Below are 6,192 nucleotides of genomic sequence, written 5' to 3'. Positions count from 1 at the left end.
CCTGTCCATCCCCAACTCCCGGAGTTCACTCAAACTCATGTCCATCGAGTCGGTGATGCCATCCAGCCATCTCATCCTCTGTCATCCCCTTCTCCTCCTGCCCCCAATCCCTCCCAGCATCAGAGTCTTCTCCAATGAGTCAACTCTTCTCATGAGGTGGCCAAAGTACTGGAGTTTCAGCTTTAGCATCATTCCTTCCAAAGAAATCCCAGGGCTGATCTCCTTTACAATGGACTGGTTGGATCCCCTTGCCAATCTCATTATTAAAAGTCTATTAAGTAAACCAAGAATCTTCACAGTAGTCCTAGCAAGTAAGGATTATCACCTCCATTTGACAGGTTAAGAACCTGAGACGCATGACTCCTTAAACCAGTATTTCTCAAGCTTTATTGTACATGCAAATTGCCTGGGGATCTTTTTAAACTGTAGATTCTCATTCAGTAGATCTGGAGTTAGACTTGACAGTCAACATTTCTAACAGATTCCTAGATGATGCTAAGGGCCACACCTGGAGTAACAAGGCCCTAGACCTTCACTGTCCGATACAGTGGTCTCTACTCACGTGTGACTTTTGACCACTTGAATTGCAGCTAGTCCAAGTTGAAGTGTGCTGTAAAATGCATTCTGAATATCAGAATCAGAGCCTAAAAGTATGAATGAAAAATAATCTCCATTTTTCCATGTTGATTAAATGTTAAAATGGTAAGTTTTCTAATGTGGCTACTAGAAAATTTACATGACTTGCTTTCATGATTTGCGTTGTATTTCTGTTTGACAGTGCTGCTCCAGACCATATTCCATCCATAAAAGGTGAACTTAAAGCAAGACCTACTGGCTAGTAAAAGGAAGGGAGAGAATACCTTAGGAATTAGGAACTTGGTGTAACAGACTTGACATCTGGAAATGCTCTGGAGTTTAACCAGGATTTTAATATAATTAGATCTTGGATCTGACGTGTTCTGTTTGCTATTCAGAGCAAGGCAAGGTGCTCCCTTTGTAAATGTGGCTGCCTGTTGCCTAGAGTCATATCAAAAGCTCTGATATCTGAAATTTATCCAGTGAAAAGGCAGATTCAGTGCAGATTTTTTGTTGTGGAGGTAGAGTTGAGCTTTAATGTATCACTTGGGTGAACGGTAGCACACCTTGCCAGATTCCTAGTACAAACAACTAGCCTTACGTGTCAAACTCAGCACGTATTGTTAGTCAAACGTGAGTCTAGTTTGATCACCGCCCACCATCTCCAGGCGCCTGTTGCTGTGGTGTAATGCTGTGGCACAAAGTGGCATCGATTACTCGTCAAACATCCCACCTATGCTGATCGTTTTGGAGGGCAAATCTTTCAAAGCAACATCTGATTACTTTTCTTTTATAAATACAGTGTACTTTTGAAACTAAGATCTCATTTTCTTTAGCTTCTTTTTCCTTTGAAGTTTCTCATTTTCCCTTGCTGGTAAGTCCTTTAAACAAACATATTTTGTTTGATCCAAACAGTTCATTGTAGTCATTCAGATAGAGTTATGAAAGTCTAGGCTTTGAATGACTGAAACAAATGATGAAGGTTAAGAAATCACGACTAGCATAAAATAGATGAGGTAATCTCTGCGTGTATTTTAACTTGTACGATTTGCGTTTTTAAAATTAGACTTTTTAGTTTCTAGAATTCACTTGCTGACTAATTATGAACTTTGGGCAAGTGATTCATTTCTGCTAATACTTAGCTTGCTGTTTAAAACTAAGCCATCTTACCTACATAAAGCTTGCAAGAGTGAATAAATCAATGGACGGTAGCCCACCAGGCTTCTCTGTCCGTGAAATTCTTGAGGCAAGAATAGTTAAGTGGGTAGCCATTCCCTCCTTCAGGGGATCTTCCCAACCCAGGGATTGAACCCTGGTCTCCTGCGTTGCAGGTGGATTCTTTACTGTCTGAGCCACCAGGGAAGCCAGTGTTACCCAAAAACTATGGTGAGTGATTCCCTGCCCCAGAGTCTCCTAAGGATTTGTTAAAAATTCCTGTATCCCATCCAAATTTACTGAATCAGAATTTTTTAGTTTATTAGGATTACATAATCTGACATTAGGCCAAATTTTCTTTTCATACATTTACTCCAAAAAATGCTGAGCTATTCATTTATTCATTTGAAGAAGTATCCATTGAACTTTTAACCTGTGCCTAGTGTGGGAGATTCAGCACTGAACAAGACAAAAGACAGTATTTGCCTTAAAGGAGCTTCCACTCAAGGAAAGTGAGACAGACAGGTAAGTTAACAGGACGTAGGTCAACAGGCTAAGTTCACGTAGTGATAAAGTAGAGCTGGTAATGAGATACTAGGGGAGGGAGACGGGGAGAGTTAAGTTTTAAATTAATTTAGGGATTGCAGAAGTCCTCTCTGAGGAAGAGACATTTGAGCTGAGAAGTACGACAAGAAGGAGTTCGTCATACAAACATCTAGGTAAAAAGGTTCTGAGGAAAGGAAAGAACAAGTATGGAGCCTGAGATGGCAAATGCTTGGCACATTCTAGGGACAGAAAGAAGAGGAAGACTGAAGGTCAGGTGGCTTGTGTACAGTGAACAAGTGGTAAAAGATGAGAGAGACAAGTGGCAAATCATCTAGGCCTTATGGTCATGGAATTTGGCTTTTACTTCAGTGTAACAGAAAGCCTCTGATTAAATCATGTCATCTGATTTATAATTTGCAGAGTGAATCCTTGCTGCTTGATGGGTCCAGTGTGTGGATCATGGGTCATGGGTGGGGGGTGGGCAGGCAAGAGTAGAGTAGGGAGGTATAATCAGGACCATTCAGTTCAGTTCAGTTGTTCAGTCGTGTCCGACTCTTTGCGACCCCATGAATCGCAGCACGCCAGGCCTCCCTGTCCATCACCAACTCCCGGAGTTCACTCGGACTCACGTCCATCAAGTCAGTGATGCCATCCAGCCATCTCATCCTCTGTCGTCCCCTTCTCCTCCTGCCCCCAATCCCTCCCAGCATCAGAGTCTTTTCCAATGAGTCAACTCTTCGCTTCAGGTGGCCAAAGTACTGGAGTTTCAGCTTTAGCATCATTCCTTCCAAAGAAATCCCAGGGCTGATCTCCTTCAGAATGGACTGGTTGGATCTCCTTGCAGTCCAAGGGACTCTCAAGAGTCTTCTCCAACACCACAGTTCAAAAGCATCAATTCTTCAGCACTCAGCCTTCTTCACAGTTCAACTGTCACATCCATACATGACCACAGGAAAAACCATAGCCTTGACTAGACAGACCTTTGTTGGCAAAGTAATGTCTCTCCTTTTGAATATGCTATCTAGGTTGGTAATAACTTTCCTTCCAAGGAGTAAGCGTCTTTTAATTTCATGGCTGCAGTCACCATCTGCAGTGATTTTGGAGCCCAGAAAAATAAAGTCTGACACTGTTTCCACTGTTTCCCCATCTATTTCCCATGAAGTGATGGGACCGGATGCCATGATCTTCATTTTCTGAATTGTTGAGCTTTAAGCCAACTTTTTCACTCTCCACTTTTACTTTCATCAAGAGGCTTTTTAGTTCCTCTTCACTTTCTGCCATAAGGGTGGTGTCACCTGCATATCTGAGGTTATTGATATTTCTCCCGGCAATCTTGATTCCAGCCTGTGTTTCTTCCAGTCCAGCATTTCTCATAATGTACTCTGCATATAAGTTAAATAAGCAGGGTGACAATATACAGCATTGATATACTCCTTTTAAAGGAGCCCAAGTGAGATGCTGGCAGCTTGGACCAGATGATAGCAAAAGCAGTGATGATGATGATGAAAGGTTAGATAGAAGGCTGTTTTGGAGGTAGAGCTGATAGGTTATGTTGATGTATTTAATGTCAGAGAGTGAAGGAACAGAGGGAGTAAAATAAAAAATGACTTCTTCCTAAGGTTTTACCTGAGCATCTGAATGGATGGGAAAATGCAGGAGAGGAATAGATATGGGGTGGGTGGGGAAATTAAGAGTTCTGTTTTAGATAAGTTGAAGAGATGTAATGAGATGCTCAAGTAAGCAGGCAGACATTTGAGTCTGGAGCTCAGAGAAGTCATCAGGACTGAAGGTATAAATAAAGTTGGGGTTCTGTAGTATAGGGTTGACATTTGGAGCCCATGAGAGTATAGAATCACCTAGGGGAAGTGTAGATAGAAAAGAGACACAGCCTAGGGCCTTCCCACACGTAAGATCATGCAAAGGAGGAGGAATGGATGTTGAAGACGGGTAAAACCAGGAGAGTATGCGCCTAGAAGTGAAAATGCTATGACAAGAAGAGAATAGTGAAGTGAGTACTTCAATTGGATGAGGACAAATTATTTGACAAGTTGGAGGTTGTCCATGGTTTGATTGGGTTGGGGGGAAAGGTGAATGTTAAAAACCCAACTGGAGTTTATTAAAAAGAATGGGAGATAAGGTGGTAATAAGAACTACAGGAGAAATTCCCAAGCCATGTCTTTTCCATCTATACTACAGGAAAGTGAAAGTGAAGTCGCTCAGTCGTGTCCGACTCTTTGCGACCCCATGGACTGTAGCTTACCAGGCTCCTCTGTCCGTGGGATTTTCCAGGCAATAGTCCTGGAGTGGATTGCCATTTCCTTCTCCAGGGAATCTTCCCAACCCAGGGATCGAACCCTAGTCTCCCACATTGTAGACAGACACTTTACCCTCTGAGCCACCAGGGAAGTCCAAAGGAGTATAAATTCCAAATTCTTGTAGTAATTGGGGTCTTATGGTCAAAGGAGTATTTTCGTTCCGTTTTTTCATTCAAACATTTAAAGGAATAGAACAAACCCTCATATACTCATTGCGATAGGCTAAACAATGACCTCCTCAAAGATGTCCAGATCATAACCTCTGGAAATGTTACTTTACATGGTAACAGGGACTTTGTAGATGTGCTCAAATTAAAAATATTGAGATAGATTGTCCTGTCATCACAAGGGTCATTCTAAGAGGGAGGCAGGAAGATGAGAGTCAAAAGAGAGATGTGATGACAGAGCCAAGAGGTCGGAGTATTACAGTGAAGGGACTGCAGACCAAGGAAAACGGGGGCCTCTAGGTGCTGACGAGGGCAGAGAAGTAGATTCTCCCCCTGAGGCCTCCAGACAGAGGGAAAACACATGAGAATAAGAAAGCATGGGGACTGTTTAAAAAATGCTTTCCAATCATAGAAATGCTTGGCACAGTTTAACATCTTGACACAGAGTTAGCTTGTAGCTCTTTTCTCTGGTCTTGAGATTCTCCCCACTGCCTTTTTAGTGTTAAACACAGCTTTGATCATCTGGAGTCTTGTATTAATAAATACAAAACTGTGTTCAGAGGGAGGGCTTTCCTGGGGCAGAGGGAACATAATTTTTCTGGATCCAGAACTAATTAAGAGATTTGATTCAGTAGCATAGCTATGGGAAGGAGTAGCAAGGTCCTCTGAAATGCGCCTACAGAAGCTGGGTGATTATTCGGCAAGACTGGTACATAAACAATGCAAACATCGGGGGCGGGGGTTGGATTAGATGACTTTCAAAGTCCTTTCCAGGCTTGGAAATCTCAAACACTTAGATTTCCCTGGTCATCTCAAAGAATTCTGCGAAATGATCAAAAAGACTATTTTGATTTATATATATATATATATATATATTTTTTTTTTTTTTTTAATCAAGCCACATAATGCTCATGAGGTTAGGAACAAAAAAGGATAAGATAACACATCCAGCAAGTGTTGTACATCTTGGGAGGAAAATTGCTGACTTAAGAGTTTGGATGAGTGGTTCCCTGAAGTTCCCAGAGATCATTCTAGTGAAGTCACTCAGTCGTTTCTGACTCTTTGCAACCCCATGGGCTGTAGCCTACCAGGCTCCTCTGTCCATGGAATTTTGCAGGCAAGAGTACTGGAGTGAGTTGCCATTACTCAAGGAACCTGTTAAAAAAAAAAAAGCAGGGATCTCCCTGGTAGTCCAGTGGTTAAGACTTTACCTTCCAAAGCAGGGGGTACAGGTTACATCCCTGGTTGGGGAGTTAAGATCCCACATGCCTTGCAGCCAAAAACCCAGAACATAAAACAGAAGCAATATTGTAACAAATTCAATAAAGACTTAATGATCCACATAAAAAAAATATCTTAAAAAGAAAAAAGTGCAGTTAACCTCCACCCCTCCATTCTGATTCTGGGAAGTTAATTGGCCCCAGGAGCATGCA

The sequence above is a fragment of the Bison bison genome, unplaced genomic scaffold (genome assembly GCF_000754665.1).
Source record: "Bison bison bison isolate TAMUID 2011002044 unplaced genomic scaffold, Bison_UMD1.0 scf7180017864244, whole genome shotgun sequence".
Lineage (NCBI taxonomy): Eukaryota > Metazoa > Chordata > Mammalia > Artiodactyla > Bovidae > Bison > Bison bison.
The sequence above is the reverse complement of the archived record's forward strand: the minus strand, read 5'-3'. Positions refer to the sequence as shown.